This window comes from Natrix helvetica (assembly GCF_964273705.1).
Source record: "Natrix helvetica genome assembly, chromosome: 3".
In the NCBI taxonomy this organism is placed as follows: Eukaryota; Metazoa; Chordata; class Lepidosauria; order Squamata; family Natricidae; genus Natrix; species Natrix helvetica.
In genome coordinates this window covers 20,520,561-20,542,966 of record NC_138549.1, presented here as the reverse complement: position 1 = coordinate 20,542,966, position 22,406 = coordinate 20,520,561, and positions in this window count along the sequence as shown.

Genomic DNA, 22,406 nt, shown 5'->3' with positions numbered 1-22,406 from the left:
GTAACTTTTGCTGCAGCCTTATACAGTGGGATTATAATATTGTAGAATTGAATCAAAGCTGAAAAAAATAATTGGCGTGTATGTCTAAAACAAAAGGAGAACTATACACTTCTCAGAAGTATGAATTCCTTAACATTATTCTCAGCCTTTACACTGTAAGCAAAGATGTATTGTTCCTGAATGTTGAAAATGATTGTGCTTAATAAGACCACAATACTGTACTGTCTTTGCAACAAACATGTGAAAAGGCTGCATAAACTAAATTATATAAAAGGGAAAAAAATGATTATAAGATGACAATGCTACAATAGAGTTTGTTCCCAGTGATTAATTTCCTTTTCAAAAATGCTTGACTACTTTACTAAAGAACAAAAATCAATGTTTGTGGTATATTTTAAAGACTGATACACAAGATAAAGGGAAGAACTGTGTTCCCCTTATAGGTTTCTTTCAATCTACATGAGAATGTTCTACAGATATCTTTTGCAAAACAGAAATAAATGTATAAGAAGGAAACGTGTCTGACTAACAGGTGCAATTTAGATACAGGTGAACGCATTCCTTCTATTAAACAATAGCAATAATAATTTCATTTTTTCATGTTCTGTCCACAGCTTCTACTTAACACTTACTTTGACAATATCCTTGTATTTTTATTTTTGCCATTTGCTTTTGCTTTGTCTTATTTGTACAATGAAAAGAAAATAACAATCACCAGTTTAAACATCTGGCTGACTGTGTGACAAACCATGATGATGATGATGATGATGATGATGATGATGATGATGATGATGATGATGATGATGATGATGGAGGAGGAGAAGGAGAAGGAGAAGAGGAGGAGGAGGAGGAGGAGGAGGAGGAGGAGGAGGAGGAGGAGGAGGAGGAGGATAATAATAATACTTTAATTTATAGACTGCGCCCTTTCCTAAACAGGACTCGGGGCGGTGTACAGTCATATTAAAAACAATATAGATACAAAAATATAGATATACATAGATACATAGATAGGCGGAGGAGGTAGGATATGCACTGTACAATAATAAATTAAAATTCGAATAAAAATTAAAAATTACCCTTAAAAAACTACCCAAAATAAGATGTTTGCCAGGAGGTTGAAAGTGGGACTATAAATCAGCTAGGCCAGCTAATTGGAACAGGTGGGTCTTAAGTTTCTGTCGGAAGGAGCGGAGGTCGGTAGTAGTTCTGATATCGGGGGGGAGGTCATTCCAGAGGGTTGGGCCCATCACAGAGAAGGCTCTACTCCTGGGCGCCGCCCATTGACACTGCTTAGTGGACAGTACCTGGAGGAGTCCCTCCCTGTGGGAGCGGATTGGTCGCAGGGATGTATGAGGTGAGATGCGATCCCGCAGGTAACTAGGCACATGTAGTGGTAGTGGTAGTAGTAGTAGTAGTAGTGAAGCAAACCAACTGACTAATGGAGAGACCAAATTGGTTTACAAAAAAGACCAAATAAAAAACAAACATGGAGACATGGAAAAACAAAACAGTGCATTTTTTAAAAATAGTAGGAAAAATAGATAATAACAGGACCTAGCAATGGCTAAGAGTAGGAAAGTTGAAGAAAGAGACCAAGAAAGAGACTTACTCTGGCTGCACAAAAACATGCCTTAAGAAAAAAAATGCATACAAAATTGAATTGAGAAGAGGGGCAACAGATCTCCAGCTATGATTTCACTAGAGTTAGCAACTCCTAATTAAGCTACCTTACACCGCTAGAAACAAGCAGTCCCTGGAAAGCTTTCTTTCTTGCCTGATGCCAAACTTTCTCCTCTGCAGTATTGAGTGGCAAATATTTAAAAAGTGCCGTTGGCTGACAGTCTCTGTTCCTGTGATCTGGGAGAGGTAGAAACTATAGAATATGTTCTTCTTTGTTGCTCCTTTCACAGAGGCATTATTTAAATTTTAGATATTATTACTTTGCTGTAATTTTAAATGTGATTACATTTAATGTAATTTTAGTGTTTAATTAATATAGGGTGCAGTTCAGTTGTTTTAAAGTTATATTTTATCTCTGTCTTAAGCTTTTATTTTCAGTTAGATAGAATATTAGGTGGAATACACACAGTACACACCCACACCCACAGTATACACCCACACCCATTTCCATTTGCATTCATGCATAAAGCTCGCTGCTTGTAAAAGAGCATTGATGGCAATAAGCTGAATTGAATTGACTCCCTAAACTGATTTGAAATGAACCCTTAGTTGATTTGATGAAAAAGTTGGATGTTACTAAAATATCTGTTTGTGTATATAGTCTACTCTCTTGGAGAGAGATGGAAATGAAGAATTGTTTTAAATTTTCAGTTATTTTCCTTTCAGTTAAACTCAGGATATGTTCGGTATGAAGGATAATAAAATGTAAAGAAAAGATGCTCTTGGCTTTAGGCAAAAAAAAAAAAAAAGATTGCATTCTCTGTAAATGCTTATTTGTTGGGTTTAGGCATGTCAGAGCTGAGTGGGAGGGATACTCATGGGAGAAATGTTACTTCATTCTGCTTATCTGTTGTAACCCCAATCCAACACCTACACTTACACATGTAAATTGCTGTTATGAGAATTACAAGGCAAGTCCACTTTTCCCTTTATGCAAACAAGCTGTACTCTGTAATTTCCTATATATAATCTTATACACACTTATCCACTATTGTAGTGATACACATATGGAGAATGACCCTATGGTTTGAAGCTTTTTTTCTTTTCTTACCAGAATGATGAGTTGGGATTTTAAAAAAAAAAACCCTAATCACCGAAATCCTTCCTTTCATAAACCAAAAGTACACATTTTGGGTGAAACCAGGCTTAATAGCAGTAATTGTGATAGGGAACTTGGAGTCTTAGTGGACAACCAATTAAATATGAGTCAACAGTATGCAGCAGCAGTCAAAAAAGCCAATGCAATCCTAAATTGCATTAACATAGGGATACAATCAGGATCAAGTGAGATACTAATATCACTCTATAAAGCCTTAGTAAGACCACACCTAGAATACTGCATCCAGTTTTGGTCATCACACTATACAAAAGATGTTGAGATTCTCCAAAGAGTGCAGAGAAGAGCAACCAAGATAATTAGGAGACTGGAGGCTAAAACATACGATGAACAGTTGCAGGAACTGGCCATGGCTAGTCTAGTGAAGAAAAGGACCAGGGGAGACATGATAGCAGTGTTCCAACATTTGAGGAGCTGCCACAGAGAGGAGGGGTTCAAGCTATTTTCCAAAGCACCTGAAGGCCAGACAAGGAGTAATGGATGGAAACTGAACAAAGAGAGATTCAACCTGGAAATAAGGAGAAATTTTCTGACAGTGACAGCAATCAACTAATGGAACAGAAGTTGCCTTCAGAAGTTGTGGGAGCTTCATTACTGGAAGCTTTTAAGAAAAGATTGGACTGCCATCTGTCTGAAATGGTGTTGGGTTTCCTGCTTGGGTGGGACTAGATGACTATATCTAGATGACTACAAGATCCCTTCCATCTCTGTTAATCTGTTAATATCAATGGACTCATTATTATGTTCATCTCTAGAACAAACATGTCCCAGGATCTGTATTTTTATTCCACAGCTGTGTGATGTTACGTTAATTTGTTCTGTAGCCCATCAACGTAAAATTATAGTTATTTATTATTTATTTATTTATTTATTTAAACTTATTAGTCGCCCCCTCTCCCCACAGGGACTCGGGGCGACGTACACAAGCAACAGTTAGCACAGTGTCATACAGAGGAGGTAAAAAATAAATAAATAATTACAATAAATAACATTAATAGTTTAAAAACTAAAATTGACAATTAAAAATGACCTAGGGGTGGAAAAGTTGTCGAATTATGCCAGGCCGGCTAGCCGAAACAGGTGGGTCTCCGCTAGCCGAAACAGGTGGGTCTCCGCTGCGGAAGGAGCGGAGATCGGTTGTTGTTCTAATGTCTGGGGGGAGGTCGTTCCAAAGGGTAGGGCCCGCCACAGAGAAGGACCTACTCCTGGGCACCGCCCTCTGACAATCTCTAGAGGACGGCACCCGGAGGAGACCCTCTCTGTGTGAGCGAATGGGTCGCAGGGATGTATGGGGCAGGACACGATCCCGCAGGTAACTAGGCCCTATGCCATGGAGCGCTTTGAAGATGGTAACTAACACCTTGAAGCGCACCCGGTAGGCCACAGGAAGCCAGTGCAGCTCGCGCAGGAGCGGTGTTATATGGGAGAACCTCGATCTCCCCATAATTACCCGCGCGGCTGCATTCTGGACCAACTGCAGTCTCCGGGTGCACCTCAAGGGGAGCCCCATGTAGAGAGCATTACAGTAGTCCAGGCGAGACGTCACCAGCGCGTGAGTGACTGTGTGCAGGGCCTCCCGGTCCAAAAGGGGTCGCAATTGGCGCACCAGGCGAACCTGGTGGAATGTCCCCCTCGCCACGGCTGCCACATGATCTTCCATAGCCAGCCGGGCATCAAGGAGGACGCCCAAATTGTGTGCCCGTTCCACCAGGGCTAATTGTTCATCCCCGATGGCCAGCGATGGAATGTGCTGGTTGTACCGGGGTGCCGGAAGCCACAGCCACTCTGTCTTGGAGGGACAGAGTTAGTTTGATCAGTGTTTTCTCTCTTCTCCTAATAGGATTTTTGATGATATGAGGAGTTGGGATCTGCCCAATTCTTCAGCAGCTGGAGGAAGGCTCTCTTTCTTCTAGTCTCTTTTATTTTGGTATCAGCAACAGAAAGACTAGATCCTTGGAATTTGTTCCCAAAATACCTAACCATGGCTTTCTGAAACCCTCATTAGATCTTTTATGAGCTCACGTACATTTGAAGAAGTGAGATTGAAGGAATATTGAAGATGTCAAACTTTAGTGTTTGAGAAGACTCCTGAGTCAACAAAACAAACAAAAATGAATCATCAAATAAATTTGAGACATAAATAAGAAAGCTCAAATTACCCTACTTTAGAGATATTCACACTCACATTTGCGAACCGGTAGCAAAGGCAGGGTTGAAATTCAGCAGGTTCTGATAGGTTCTGAAGAACGGGTAGCGGAAATTTCGAGTAGTTCAAAGGACTGGAAAATACCACCTCTGGCTGGCCCCAGGAGTGGGGAGGGAATGGGGATTTTGCAGTATCCTTCCCCTGGAGTGTGGAGGAAATGGGGATTTGGCAGAATCTTTCCCCTGCCATGCACACCAAGCCATGCCCACAGAACCGGTAGTAAAAAGAAATGAATTTCACCATTGAGCGAAGGTAAATGTATCTCACCATTGGTACAATTGTACCGAATGGCAGCTTTTATATAGATACAGACTGAAGATTCCTATCTTTGTTCTTGCTTGGGCAGCAGCCAAGGTGTGCACACACATGCATAGTTGTCCCCCCCCCCCCACGAATCCACTCAGTATCGGTAGCTGTCAGAGGAATCTGACAATACCATTCATCACAAGACTTGTGTGTTGTGTTGTTTCTACTGTGGGATATCTGAATCTGGCTCCAATGTCATGACACTCCAGAGGTATTTTGTACCTGTGCAGGAGATGGAGAGGGCCTGCAGGCTGCTAATGGATATAACTCCATTATTATTTGCAGAAGTGGAACAAATACATTTTATTTCTGTTAAACCGCTCTCAATGAAGTATTTGAGATTTTTTTTTCCTGTCTTCCTGCTTAGTTCTCCATTTCTGTCACAGGTTTTGAAGGGTTGGGGGGAAGGCTATATGTGCAATGAAGTATGTATGTATGCACGCATGCAGGTATGTATGCATGTATTCAAAACAATTCAATTCAACTCAAGTCAATCTTTATTATGGTTACAGACCACCACAAAAAATTAAACATTAAAAGAAATCAAAACTAAACAGAATGGAAGAAAAACAACAAAGCATGGTAATATATTACAATTGATGGTGAAATCAATAGCTGACCAAAGTCTATGAATGTCAGAGGTGGTTTCCTGATGGTTTGCCCCAGATCGGGTGAACCGGTAGTGCCAGTGGCAGAAGTCTCCGCCCAACCACCCAGATGCTTCTGCACATGCGCAGAAGCATTGTGCAAGCGTGCAAGCGAGCATGTGCACACAAGCAAACCGGTAGTAAAATAAATTGAATCCCACCACTGATATGTGTAAATGTGTATGTGTATATATGTATGTATGTATGTATGTATGTATGTATGTATGCATGCATGCATGCATGCATGCAAGCATGCATATGTGTTTATATATCTATCATTTTTTCTTCCCTCCCACCCTGTAAACATCAATAGTAAACATTTACTACTGGAGAAAGTTTACATGGAAAGAAAATGCAGGACATGATAATGGCTCTGCAAGTCCATGGAAGAAAAAATCTATTCCATATTTTTTAAAACATTCTACAGAATTAGTACTGCAACTGAAAGTGTAACTCATGTTCGAGTAATGATTACCTATTAAAGCATCATATTTTCCCATGTTGCACTATGCATCATGTTTCTAGAAACCCACCCACATTTTAATTGGATTTATTCTTTGAATAAATTGTCTAGGTCAGGGGTGTCAAACTGGTGGCCTGTGGGCCCGATGCGTCACATGCATCCCCCCCCCAGCCCAACTCTGCAAAAGCAAAAAAAAGGTGTGATACGTCACTATATGTCACATGACGTGAACGAGTTTCACACCAAAGGTCTAGGTGGATCACTTTTTGTTTTTAAAATCCATTTAAGATTTTGGTAGAGATAAAGATATATTTTAGAAAGGGAAGAACAACCAAAATAAGGCTGATGGACCTTTGTATGGTATTAATTTCTCCCGAATAAAATACAGTATAATGAGCCATGTTTAAAACTGCAAAAAGTGAAGTCAACCTGCACTGATTTGCCAGCATTTCTTCTTGAAGTTTCTCCCAGAACAAATGTGACATCCAAAATGCAGAGCAAAGCCTGGACTGGTCTTCAGACCATTAGAACATCTGCACATTTTAGTACTATAAAATGGTATACATAGGAGTAAGTCAGAGTCTGAGTTCATTGTGAAGCATGCTTGAAAATGAAAATGAAGGTGAGGTAAGGAGAAACTGATACAGGAGGGGTGATACACACAATGTCAGGGTTCCAAATAGCACCCAAAAGTAAATCAGAGTCCAAGGCAAAGTATTGTTCAAAGTTCCAATTTATTAAGAGAGCCATGTTGGCACATCTGGGAAAACCCGAATCTGAAAACTTCTCGTTTTTCTCCACCTAGTGGAAAGTTCAAGATCTTGCCCCCACACCCACAAGTCCATCACATGGTCCATTCTCCCACAGCCATGCTAGCAGTTCCATCCATCCAATTCTGGTCAGGTGTAGAGGTACAGAGACAAAGGATGACCTTGGCTTTCTAGAAAGAATTTTGTTATAGCTACATAGTATGTAACTCCTTACAATTCCCCCTCCCATTTTCCCACAATAGAAAATGCATAGTAGAATGATAGAAAGTGTGGCAGGCCAAAGATCGAAAAGAAAAGATTGACACACAATGTTATGAGAATATGTCTAGAAGCAATAGGAGTGGGCCATTGTATCAAGGAGAAACTCTACCTTCCCGAATTTATTTATTTATTTAGTCAATTTTTCTGACTATCCATCCCAGTCAATCACTCTGGACAAATATTGGTATTGACTCTCTAAGCTATTATTAGGAGAAACAGCCTCCCTGCCGAACCCACTAAATTGACCACACCATGAGGTCAACTCCATAGGGACACTAGAACAATATTTATTGATATTAGCTTTTTAAAAAGTACTCAGAAGAATCAGGGAGAACACTGCCTGGATATGATCTTCTTTCTCAGGGCTTAAAAATGCTTTCAGACTCCTTTGTATAGGTAATCCAGGAAATCTTTCTTACCACATTCTCAATTCTCCCTGGCCCCCATTTTTGGTGATTCCATTTTACCTACTATAAGATGTGAAGATTCAGATTGCAACTCCATTAATTCATTGGTAAATGTAGCTCATATCTCAGGGATGGAAAATAATTTATAATTTGAACATCACAGAAAACTTTCCAAACAATTTCAGCAGTGGTGGGATTCAAATTTTTTACTACTGGTTCTATGGGTGTGGCTTGGTGGGCGTGGTGTGGCTTGTTGGGCATGGCAGGGAAAGGATACTGTAAAAATCCCATTCCCTCTCCACTCCAAGGGAAGGATACTGCAAAATCTCCCCACTCCTGTTCAATCTCCTGTTTGATAGAATGATTATTTTCTTTGATTAAGGGAGTGCTAGAAGATAAAACTTCAGCAAATAATTTGCTTAAACTTCAGCCATGAGATCCTAGTAGAAACAAATGACAAAATAAGGATTGAATCACGCTAACAATAGAGGGATGCAAAACTAGTTTTAAAAAAACCCATAGACAACAAGTACATACCGTAAAGGTAAAGGTTCTCCTTTCACATATGTGCTAGTCGTTCCCGACTCTAAAGGACGGTGCTCATCTCCATTTCTAAGCAAAAGAGCCAACACTGTCCAAAAACGTCTCCATGGCCATGTGGCTGGCATGACTAAATGCCAAAGGTGCATGGAACACTGTTACCTTCCCACCAAGGTGGTCCCTATTTTTCTACTTGTATTTTTACATGCTTTCAAACTGTTAGGTTGGCAGAAGCTGGGACAAGTAACTCACTCCATTACGTGGCTCTAGGGATTTGAAGTTTAATCTCAAATTGAAAAAAATTGTCAAGTAATGTACCACAGAGTTCTGTATGTACAGAGCATATGTTTGTGCTGTCCTCTAATACAATAACAAGAATGAGGGGGGTGGGAATCCTTTGCTTAGCAGCCAATATTCAAGATTGTGAGCCATTTCATCACAGAAGAAAGGGCTATAAATATCTAGACTGTAACACTTTTTTTTTTCATTTGCTGCAGACATTATTTTTCCTTCTAAATGATCAGTATGCTGTTGGTCATTGGCCCCTTCACCTCCTATTATGATTTTTCTATAGGAAAAAAATGTGTATTGCATTCTCTCTATCATCTGTTTAACTGTTCTATGAACTTCATTGGCACTGCATATTGCATTTGGGAAATTAAAATGTGAAAAAGCTGCTGAAACAGGTGCATTGTTGTCTGCGATGAGTTAAATGTACAATAATCTCTAAAGCAAGAGATTATGATTGCTTTTTTTGACTTCTACTGAACACAAAGATCTGAAAAATTGTACCCTTATTATGGCCAAACCACAATTGTTGAACTGTAAAAACGTCTGTTGTTCTATTGACTCACCTACATGATACTTATTTCAGAATTACACGGGAAGCAAGTAGAGAAGGCAATCTGATATAATCAGTCAACAGTAACAGTTGCTTAACTTAAAAAACAAGATACAGTTCAGTAAATCAATGGCAAGGTACAATGTAGACTATCCCCCTTGTGGTATATCCCAGGGCCATCTTAACATGCAAATTAGTGTACTGGGACCCCTGCGTCAATTACTCATAGGAATAAAAATGTAAATAGTTGGTAAAATTAACACTTTACCACAGATGTAATATTTTGGCTATGCTATTACAGACTGGAGGTCATAATGAATGCTTATACAATTTTCTTAATCCATGAAAATAATAGGTGGAATATGTTGTTAGATTTGCTTTGTATAGTTATAATTTTCATTTATTGATCAAATCAACACATTTTATAAATTCTATTTGCTACTGGAATGGTTCATTTCTGAAAATAGGGGTGTTCTGAACATTTTTGAAAACTGTTGCCGTCACTATGAGCTCAGGTCTGTGGTTAAGGGTTAAACGTACATACATACATACATACATACATACATACATACATGTATGTATGTATGTATGTATTTGTGTTACAACCCCTGGTATGCCCAAATATGGGAGGGAGCTCACTACTCCCCCTTTCTGTCCTTCGGCTCATTACAGAAAACCATCCAGGCAGAAAACCATATTTTTATTTTTAATGTTGCCTTTGCTATGTTTGTGTTGTATTTGTGCTGATAAATAAATAAAGGGAGACTAGTATAGATCTATTTCAAGCTATTTAGCTCTCATCAGCTAGCCATACCCTTACTGGGATTTGAACCTGGGCTGTATTACATATTAGGCAGTGGCTTAGTGGCTAATCAACATGATAAATATTTGAGCAATACACGAGGCTTGAAAAAACATAGTGATACTCAGTAATTAGTAACATATCAGTAATATATCGGGACTTTTTTCCCCTTTTGCTAAACTGGCTGTGGGCGTGGCCAGCATATGACACATCCGGCCTGTGGCTCGTGAGTTTGACAGCCCTGGTATAGAGGTTTGTGGATGAAGCAAATAGGAGCTCACTCTAATCACAGGTCATAGTCTTTAAATGTTTGGGAAACTACCATGTTTCCTTGAAAATAAGGCAGGGTCTTATTTTCTTTTGACACCCCCCTCCCGAAATAAGCTCTTGGCCTTATTTTTGGGGAGGTCTTATTATTTTTGAGGTGCAGAAGATGGTGAGCATGGTCACTTCATGGCTGCTGCTGTGTTGCAATATTTTCGGGGAGGGCTTATTTTAGTGCATGTGCTCAAAAGCCCAATTGGACTTAGTATCTGGGCAGGTCTTGTTTTCAGGAAAACAGGGTAGATTGATAGACTGATAGATAGATTGATAGGTGATAGATAGATAATAGATAGGCTTTGTAAGAGGAGCATTTATTTACCCTCCCTTGAAATTGATTGATCTGAAAAGGATGTAAACAGAGACAAACCTTTCATTCTGAATTAGTGTTCCAATATGCTCACATAGTTAAATCTTGAATATCTTAAGGGAGAGAATCTTCCTCATTAGTCCCAAGCAGATGGTTAAAACTCCTTGGTTCTCTAATTCAACAGAATCCGAAAGATCACAGTTGCTCACTCCATAGTTACATATTCATTCAAAGTGACAACCAATTTTGATTTGGCTTAGTTATATCAAAATATTGCCAACTGCCATCAGCTGCATGTTCTTACAGCATCTTCACAGTCAATAATTCCTATCTCCCTTGATCTCACTTTTCTCACAGATCTCATGGGCAGAGATGTGTGAGAAAAGTGGTGCTAAAATAACAGTAGAAAATTGTTAGTATAATTATTTTACCATCAGCAACATAAGCAAATACATTTAAAATTTAACATTTTCAAATGTAAGGAAACATGCACCCTATACTCCTAGTACAAAAATGCTGGGTTTTGAAGACTCTCCATCTCAAAATGGAGTAGGAAATATGGTGTTAGTCAAGATAACAAAGTTAAAGAACCACGGTGGCACAGTGGTTAGAGTGCAGTACTGCAGGCTACTTCTGCTGCCTGCAGGCTGCATGCATGCACTTTGGCAGTTTAAATCTCAACAGGCTCAAGGTTGACTCAGCCTTCCATCCTTCCAAGGTGGGAAAAATGAGGACCCAGATTGTTTGGGGGCAATATGCTGACTCTGTAAACCACTTAGAGCGGGCTGTAAAGTACTGTGAAGCGCAATGTAAGTCTAAGTGCTAATGCTATTGCTATTCCCTCCCAAAATCTAGTTTCTCAGGGAAATGCTGTATATCGTCAAGACAGCCAAAAAAAAAAAAAAAAAAAACACCAAAAACAAGAATGTTGATTATGAAATATGAAATAAGAATAGCACTAGTAAATCAGGTCGTTGGGTGATCATATCTTGCAAAAGTAACGTATTAATAACAACATTACTTCTTTTTAAAAAGCCATATCTTTGTCTAAGCCAAACAACCATTACTTTCTAGTTGGTCATTGGTCATTCCACCAATGACCTCATTCTCCTTATCTCATTAAGATAGAAAACTAATAATTATTCAACTGTATGCAATCATATGTGTATTTTAATTTGTGTAACTCTAAATACTCCCTTGCCTCTTTTCAGACATCTGCTTCATGTCTCTCTGATACAGTAACAAAATCCCTTGTATTTCAGTGAAATAGTGTGTCTGATCCCTATTAGTAAAGAATCCAGATATATTTCTCCTACAAAAGCTTAAGTATTAAAAAGAAAAGAAAAGAAGCGTCAATCAGGTAGAAATCCCAAAACAGCTATTTAATTACAACACAGCTTCCTCTTTTACTGCAAACAGGAGCATGCTTACTTTCAAATGTCATTTATTAAATATTACTCCATTTATTTAGTTTATTTTATGATCATAAACCAAACACCAACCTTGGGCAGGGTGAAACTTGTTAAGTGTTGATTAAATCAATGCAAATACAGTGGTTTAAGATAAAAGAAGAATTTAGCTTTAATATAAAATACAATCATTCATATTGTTGGCAAAAAATACTTTAAAGACATTTGGGTTAACATTTTGTAAAAAAAAAATCAAGAAATTTTAAATTTTCCTATTACATGCACTGATAGCTATTGTTTCTAACTATCAGCTCACTGAAAGAAAATTGATATGTATTTCTTTTTCTGTTTTTGTTCAAGAGAACAAAAAAGGAGGATGGGAGATCACATGGATCTAACATGATATTTCATCATGTTTATCTGGAAGAAACAGGTAGGTACAAAACAAAATTCAGAAGTCTCAATTTAGAAACATTCCAAATGGCATATAGATGCTTAACTCTTACACCAAATTCTGTTAAAACTATCCCCTTACTGCGGGGTCCTTGGGGGTCTCCAACCTTTGTTGTTTTCTTCTTTCGGAAGTTTTATTACCCTTCTCGAGCAATAAACAATATCCCTAACAAGGAAGTACCAACTCAGATAAATAATCAGCCATAGCCACATATATCGGGAGTGGGCTTCAAAAATTTCAGCAACAGGTTTTCTGCCTGGTTGCTGGGTGGGTGTGGCCATGGTGGGCGTGGCCATGGTGGGTGTGGGCTAGTCGGCCTTTTGCACTGGGAGGGGGGCATTTTTGCCTTCCCCAGGCTCCAGAGGCTTTCCTTGAGGCTCTGGGAGGGTGAAAACTGCCTCCCCTGTGCTTCAGAGGCCCTCCGGAGGCTGGAAACGGGCTCGTTTCCAGCCTTCCGGAATTTCCAGGAGGCCCGTTTTTCTCCTCCCCAAGTCTCCGCACAGTCCCTGCACTTACCTCACATCCAAAATGGGCTGCGTGGAGACATCTGAGAGGGGTGGGAGTGGTCGGATGGGGTGGGGTGGGCAGGACCAGCCAGGGGTGGTATTTGGAGGTTCCATAATGTTAGCTATGGGTTTTCTCGAACCCGGGTGAACTGGTAACAGCCCAGCCCTGACTTATATGTAAACAGAGCACAAACCCCATTCCCTTCTAGCATTGTTGATGTTATCTAGTTGAGTAATTCGACAAGAAAACAACCAAAGTCAGAAACCACCAAAGACCCTCAGCATATTCTTTTATTGTTATCTGCTAAGTGAAATATGCACAAGATAGGAGTATGCATAGAACAAAATACTGTTCTAAACCAGGATTCGATTAAGGCCAACGAGTGCCCTAAGCAAATCCCAACAAAGGTACCACCCTTTAAGACTCAAAAAGTGCTGAAAATTAAAATTTCAGGTGGCACTGAAAGAGTTATGGACATGATAAGTGGGGGGGAGGGAGACCTACATGATGGCTCCCTTTCCATAATGCCCTAAGAATATGCTTGCTTAGCTTAATTGTTAATTCGGGGTTGTTATAAGATCAGACCTGTCATCCAAACACTGAAATTTTATTAATTTTTTTTTCTGAATTAGAAAATATTTGTCATAGGTAATCATTCCAGCCTGAATTAAGCCATCTGAATTATCTCTACACCTCCTTCCCTCTCCCCTCACTTTTATCTTAGAAGCATAAAATAGGTAAATTATAATGCATGCTGAAGGTTTACTAGACTGCAAGGGTGTATGTATAAGCAAGAATACACATACACACACATGTTGTATTTGTGCTGATAAATAAATAAAGGGAGATTAGTATAGATCTATTTCAAGCTATTTAGCTCTCATCAGCTAGCCATACCCTTACAGGGATTTGAACCTGGGCTGTAGTACATATTAGGCAGATGTATTAGCCACTAAGCCACAGGCTCTCCTCCTTACCAGCTGAGCCTGGATGGTCCCCTATAGTGAGCCGATAGACAGAAAGGCAGAGTAGTGAGTTCCATTCCATATTTGGGCATACCAGGGGTTGTAACACAAATACATACCTATTTCCGTGGCTCAGCTGATAAGGAGAAGAGCCTGTGGCTTAGTGGCTAATACATCTGCCTAATATGTAATACAGCCCAGGTTCAAATCCCAGTAAGGGTATGGCTAGCTATTGAGAGCTAAATAGCTTGAAATAGATCTATACTAGTCTCCCTTTATTTATCAGCACAAATACAACACAAATATAAAAAGACAACATTAAAAATAAAAATATGGTTTTCTGCCTGGATGGTTTTCTGTAATGAGCCGAAGGACAGAAAGGGGGAGTAGCTCCCTCCCTCCCATATTTGGGCATACCAGGGGTTGTAAAGCTACCGGAATGGTTCATTTCTGAAAATAGGGGTGTTCTGAACATTTTTGAAAACTTGCTGTCACTATGCGCTCAGGTCTGTGGTTAAGGGTTAAACATACATACATACATACATACATACATACATGTATGTATGTATGTATTTGTGTTACAACCCCTGGTATGCCCAAATATGGGAGGGAGGGAGCTACTCCCCCTTTCTGTCCTTCGGCTCATTACATAAAACCATCCAGGCAGAAAACCATATTTTATTTTTAATGTTGCCTTTTTATATTTGTGTTGTCTCCCTTTATTTATTTATCAGCACAAATACAACACACACACACACACACACACATGTGATATGATTTGTTACTCATATCATTAGCAAAGAAATCAAAAGTTAACTGAGCTTTTCAGTGTCCCTGCACAAAAGTTGCAGAACAGAGTTAAAGAAAGAAAGAAAGAAAGAAAGAAAGAAAGAAAGAAAGAAAGAAAGGAAGGAAGGAAGGAAGGAAGGAAGGAAGGAAGAAAGAAAGAAAGAGGGAGGGAGGGAGGGAGGAAGGAAAACTACAATACCTTCTTTCAACAAAATCATAGAAATAGTAAAAATACAACTTCTCTGACTGTTTATTCATTCATAAGGCACATTTTTTTATTCAGTAAATTGTCTGCAAGGTTACAACAACAATAACAACAGCAGCGGCAGGAACAACAAGGCAACTTGGCAATTTGAAAACTGAATAACATAGCAACCCTATCTATAATGCATACTTCTGCATTTGCCTGGGAAGAAAACAAAACATACAAAGAACATCAAGAGGTATTATATTATAATACACAAAATTTGCTTCCCCATAGCAAAGAATTTCTAAACACAATAAATTTATCTTCTAGGCAGTCAGCATTCTGAACCGATAGTGTTGCAGATTTACTTCTGCCCCAACATTATATGGCCACAAAGTTGGTTCATTCTTTCTGACACACAATACAATCTTGAATCCCTGGGATAGGCAAGGCCAGTTATCCCGAGTAGAAGGAAATAGGCTAGCCTTTATTCATATACCAAATTGGAAGGTTGAGTACATAATATGCATATGGATTGTGCACAGTGCCATACATCAAATTGAAATGCAATCAATTGCCCTCCATATAAATGAGAAGACCTCATTTTGTGCAGGATGGATGAAATTTACCACAATAGGTTGTCCAATCTCTTCTTAAAAGCCACCTGTCAGGGTTCCAAGTAATGAAAGAAGACTCCAAGGCTTGAGTTTGCTCAAAGTTCCATTTCATTAGAGACGTCATATTGGCACATATTGGAAAACCCAAATCTGAAATTTTCCAGGTTTTCCCCACCCAAAAGAAAGTTCAAGTTCCTGCCCAGCACCCACATGTCTGTCACATGATCCAATCATGATCCCTATCCAACTCTGGAGATGCCACCCAGCAGCAGAGCAAGTTGTCCTTGACTGTCTGAGAAAAGAATGTTAGTTTGACTATATCTCACCCTTATCTATATTTTCCATTTTCCCACAGTAGAAAATGTGGCAGGCTCGAAGGCCCAATGTAAAAGATGGCTTGCAGGTCTGACACCACCAGTGATAGAGCACTCACAACTTCTGGAGGCAAGTTGTTTCACTAATTAATTGTTCTGTCAGCAAATTTCTCTTTCGTTCAAGGTTGCTTCTCTCCTTGGTAAGTTTCCATCCATTGCTTCTTCAGGTGCTTCGGAGAATAGGTTGATCCCCTCTTCTTTGTGTCAACCTGTCAAATATTGGAACACTGCTATTATGTCAACCCTAGTCCTTTTTCTCATTAAACTAGACACGCCAAATTTCTACAATCGTTCTTCATGTTTTAGCATCCAGTCTCCTTATCATCATTGTTGCTCTTCTCTGCACTCTTCCTAGAGTCTCAACACCATTTTTTATACCAGAGTGACCAGAACTGGATGCAATATTCCACAGAGCAAATATCACAAGGAGCAGATTTACTCCAAGTGTCTTAGAGGGAATGTGTCATATCTAATGCCAGTTGGATACTTTGCTTTAAAAGTAAAAAAAAAAAAAGGAATCTCTCTGAACATGGTCTCAAATATTTTATTTAAATTGCCTGATGTTAAATCTGCATTGAAAAATTCTTAGAATAGCAGTATAGCAGAGCTGAAAGGGACAATGGAGGACTTCTGGTCTAACCCGTACACAAGCAGGAACTGTACTGTACTGTACTGTATTGTACTATTCTATCTATCTATCTATCTATCTATCTATCTATCTATCTATCTATCTATCATCTATCTATCTATCTATCTATCTATCTATATCTCAACCAACAAATTCTCTGTCTTATACCATGGCAACAAAAATCAGAACACCAAATACAAACTGGGCGGATTTTACCTCATAGATGACCCTCACTTAGTCAATGACCTAGGAATACTCATCTCATATGATCTAAGTCCCAGAGCTAACTGTGACAGCATTGCCAAAATTGTGTTAAGACTTGTTAACCTAATTTTGCAAAGCTTCTTCTCCAGTAACATTGTACTGCAAACTAGCCCATACAAAACCATTGCCAGACCAATTCTCGAATAAAGCTCGCCTGCCTGGAATCCACACTGTATATCAGAAATTAATACAATTGAGGGAGTCCAGAGGTATTTCAGAAGAAGAGTACGCCACTCCTTTGCTCACAATAGAATGCCTTATGCCACCAGGCTTGAAGTTTTGTGCTTGGACAACTTAGAACTGCGTCGCCTTCGGTCTGACCTAAGCGTAGTATACAAAATTGCCTGCTACAACGTCCTACCTGTCAATGACGACTTCACCTTCAAACACAATAATACACGGACAAACAATAGATACAAACTCAAGGTAAACTGCTCCAAACTCAACTGCTGAAAAAACGACTTTGGCAACAGAGTGGTCAATGCCTGGAATGCACCTGATTCTCTTGTTACATCCTCAAACCCCCATAACTTTAACCTTAAACCGTCTACCGTGGACCTCACCCCATTCCTAAGAGGTCTATAAGAGGGTGTGCATAAGCACATCAGTGCACCTACCGTCCCTGTCCTACTATCCCCATTTATTCGTACCCATTTCCTGTGTTCAGGTCCCTGTTTATTCTTATACCTGTTATCTCGTACATGTTTGACAAACTAAATAAATAAATACATACAATTCTGGATAAATAACTGCCTAGTATCTTCTTAAAAGCTTCCAGAAATGGAACAACCACAACTTCTGAAGGGAAGCAGTTCCATTGGTTAATTGTTCTCACTGTCAGGAAATTTCTCCCTAGTTCTAGTTGTGTCTCTTCTTGTATAGTTGGCAGTCCCTCAAATATTGGAATACTGCTATCATGTCATCCTGGTCCTTCTTTTCACTACAATAATCATTAAAATATAATGAAATTAAATAATGCATGAGGTACCATAATGTGTTACAGCAATGCATCAGCCCATAAGAAGTATTATTGCATCAACTATGTGATGAGAGAGATTGTATAAACTGCCATTAGATGGACACTGAAAAACTATCTCATGAAAATGGAGGGAAAAAGAGCTATGAAACTAACATTTTATTAGAACAGGACATTAAAGAAGGACATATACTAATTCAAACAACAGTGAAATAAGAAGACTTGTGCATAAAAGAACATGTAGTATCTTCCTGTTCTTTATAAGTATTTACTACAACAGTAGACTTACTATGTAATTAAATTCTTATGGACACTGAACAAAAGGGACAAAAGGAATTTTTATAGCTTCTATGCAAATTTAAGCTTCAGTGGGGACAGAAAATATACTTGTTATGGTAAACAAGAAGAAAAGTAATACAATTTGGGTGAAAAAAAACACAGAGACACAATTCTCAAATTATGTGCAGATGGTTTAATGTGTATAATTATGCTTGCCCTAGTTTAAAAGTAGGATATTATTATATATTATATATATTCTACTGAACAATGTAATGCCATACTTGGAGAGGGAAGGAAGGAAGGAAAGGGGGAGAGAGAGAGAGAGAGAGAGAGGGAGGGAGGGAAGAAAGAAAGAAAGAAAGAAAGAAAGAAAGAAAGAAAGAAAGAAAGAAAGAAAGAAAGAAAGAAAGAAAGAAAGAAGTTACTATTTCTCTCCCTGGAATCACATAATGTCTGGGAACATTCTCAAAAATTACATTTCCCAGAAAGGCACTGACAATATTACTTTTAGTGGCTGCTAACAGTAAAAATTTGTCTCAATTGTTGGAGAAGTGGATGAAGGTAAGTAACAACATGACTTTAATATATGAACTATTTACATGTTAATAATTTACTAAATCAATTACTTCTATATTTTAGAATATTTTTTAAACTAAAAGTTAGAGAGATTTTATTTTGCATACCAAAGTACGTTCTGCTTCCTACCATTGTTTGCTATATGTTCTATGCAGTGGTGGGTTTCAAAAAATTTTAGAACCTCTTTTGTAGGTGTGGCCTGTTCTGTGGGAGTGGCTTGGCGGTCATGTGACCAGATGGGCATGGCCAACTTGGAAAATGTGGTGAAACTCACTCAATAATGGTCTTGTTTAGCAACCAAAATTTTGGGCTCAATTGTGGTCATAAGTTCTCTTTCTTTCTCTTTCTTTCTTTCTTTCTTTCTTTCTTTCTTTCTTTCTTTCTCTTTCTTTCTTTCTTTCTTTCTTTCTTTCTTTCTCTCTCTCTTTCTACCTTTCTTTCTCTTTCCTTCCTTCTCTTTCTCTTTCTTTCTTTCTCTTTCTCTTTCTATCTTTGTCTCTCTTTTTTCTCTCACTCTCCCTCCATTCCTTCTTTCCTTTCTTGTACGTATCTCTCCCACTTACTTTCTTTCTCTCTTCCCTCCCTCCCTCCTTCCTTCTATCTTTCTTACTCTCTTTCTTTCTCTCTTTCTCACTCTCTTTCTTTCTTTCTTTCTTTCTTTCTTTCTCTCTTTCTCTTTCTTTTCTCTTTCTTTCTAAATCTCTCTAAGGGTCGATGAAAGCAGTCACAAGTTTAGGGTGAAATAAGTCTTTCTCCAAAACTTAAACCAAGATTTCAACAAAAACCTCCAGCTTAGATTTCCCAAATAGCCCTGGCAATCAGGAAACCATGGGCATGTGTAACCTCTGAACCCTCAGCCACCCTTGATACTACAAGAGGACTTATTGATGCTCAACTACCATGGGCTTTGGGAGAGTGGCCACCACAAAGGATGGAAAGCAAGCAAGGCTAGGAGGCATCAGAAAGGAAGGCTAGGATGAGGGATGTCTATGGGGATTCTTGGTCATCCACGATGTCTCAAAATGCTTTTTTTCCCAAGAGGCAGCTGGACTTTCTGTTTTTTTCTTCTAAAACATTTCACTTCTCCTCCAAGAAGCTTCTTCAGCTCCTCCAGAAGCTTCCTCAGAGCTGATGAAGCTTCCTGGAGGAGAAGCAAAACATCTTCAAAGAAAAACCAGAAAGTCCAGTTGCCTCTTGGAGGGGGAAAAAGTACCTTTGGGAGAAATGGATGAGGGCACATGGTCCTAGCCTATGCCCCTCATGTATGGGCATCCATTCCAAGGAAGGACTCAACCTGGCTTCAAAAAAGGCCCATGCTCCACAGCCAGCCAATCTGCAAAAGTGTGGAGGTGGGCAGGGGTGTGTGTGCATGTCCCACATTCAAGACCAATCACGTCCAAGTTCCCCCAACATAATGCCCAGACATGCGGGTGGTGGTGGTAGGTGGGTGGGCAAGCGATAAAAGTTGCAGGTATGGCATACCCCCTCCCCTGCAAAAAATGTCTCCGCCTTTGCATCGGGCAGTTTCTTCAAGGTAAATCTCATGATCTCATGGTAAATTTCCTAAATTGAATTAATCCAGTATTGGTAATGAGTACATTAAAACTGACATTTATACACACACACACACACACACACACACACACACACACACACATATACATACACATATACACATACTTTTATTGTTTTTGCATTTAAGACCATGGCCATATGAACACAATATATATGCATAATCTCATCCTTTAGTTGTCAATCTACTTAGTACATTATCCATCCTTCTATCCAATAACATTATTTACAATTTGTTCCACCTTGTCTTATACCAACAGTAAAATCTGTTCCAAACTTCATAATATTCCAACTCCCCTTTATTTTTTAATTCCAGGGTAAGCCCATCTGCTTCTGCACAGGCCAATATTTTTCTAGTTATGTCTAACTCTAATGGGATTCTTTCTTTTTTCCAATACTGCACGTAGGTTATTCGTGCCACGTCAATACATGGATAACTAAATAAAGCACATCCTTCTTATATCCCTCTAGTATTATGCCTAGGAGGAAAATTTCTGGTTTGAACAGAATTTGCTCTCCCACCATTTGTTCCAGCCATAATTGTATCATTCTCCAATATCTTTTTCCCTTGTTGCATGTCCACCACATATGGGAAAAGGTGCCTGGTTTATTAAAACTGACTTTTTGCTGGGATCACTTTGACCTCCAGCACTTAATATGCATGGTTGTTACTTTGTCCAAAATATGCCAAGTGTTGTACTTCAAATCTGTAAAAGCAAAATCACTGATTTTTCATGAACCTATAAGACAGAGGTCTAAAATAACATATGGCAACTTGCACTTACTTTTTGTCTTGTGTGGTTTCCCCCCCCCCAGTTTTATGATATGTACACACAGAGACGGTATTCAGCAGGTTCTGACCAGTTCTGGAGAACCGGTAGCGGAAATTTTGAGTAGTTCAAAGAACCGGCAAATACCACCTCTGACTGGACCCGCCCCCATCTATTCTCTGCCTCCCAAGTCCCAGCTGATCTGGAGGGAATGTGGATTTCAGTAGCCTTCCCTTGGAGTGGGAGGGAATGGAGATTTTACAATATCCTCCCCCTGGAGTGTGGAGGGAATGGAGATTTTACAGTATCCTCCCCCTGGAGTGTGGAGGGAATGGAGATTTTACAATATCCTCCCCCTGGAGTGTGGAGGGAATGGAGATTTTACAGTATCCTCCCCCTGGAGTGTGGAGGGAATGGAGATTTTACAGTATCCTCCCCCTGGAGTGTGGAGGGAATGGAGATTTTACAGTATCCTTCCCCTGCCATGCCCACCAACCCACACCCACCAAGCCATGCCATGCCCACCAAGCCACGGCCCACAGAACTGGTAGTAATTTTTTTTTTGAATCCCACTACTGGTACACTACTGTACTTTTTATTATCCCCCGGACCTTCTCCTCTTGATTTAAAACCTTTAGAGCCTGCCTATCCATGGAAAAAAGATATCTTCTTAGGACTCTAAAAGTAGAGGAATTTCAGAGATGGAATACAAAATATACCTTTATGAACTTCAATCCCAAGACTGCTAATATTTGTTTTTTAATCACAATTCACAGCTTTTATTTTATTTTTAAAGAGACAAATTTATGATATGCTATGGTGTGTTTGTGTCAGTTTGTGTGTATCCATCCTAGAAGTGACTTTTTTCCTCAATATATATGGGGAATGTGTGGCCTTTCAATAATGAGAGTTGAAGCCAAACGTCATATTAACGTCTCATTTATTCAGTAGCTGTCCAAGAAACAAAGAAATTATTAAAAATGCATAAAGGATAGGTTAACCATTTTTGATTTCTAGTGGATCATGTTTTTCCATGGGAAACATACATTTGGTGGATTTTGGGAGGAAATCTTCCAAACTGGAAGTTTTTTGAAGTATTATCTGAAAACACTTGTCCCTGAATAGTAGGTTTTGTCCTGAATGTCCTCTCTGGGGGAAAGAATCAATCCACTTTCCAAAGGAAAATATACTGTACTTTCCACAGTTTTCCAGAATGACTGTTTCAATACATTTTGCATATCCTTACTATAAATATGTTATTAATGGAACAGAACATTCACTTTGGCTGATTCTACAATGGTTCAGTGTTTCTGGAAATAAATCCTCGGAATTAGAGCAGCTTGTACTCTTCTGAACAACAAAATGTTG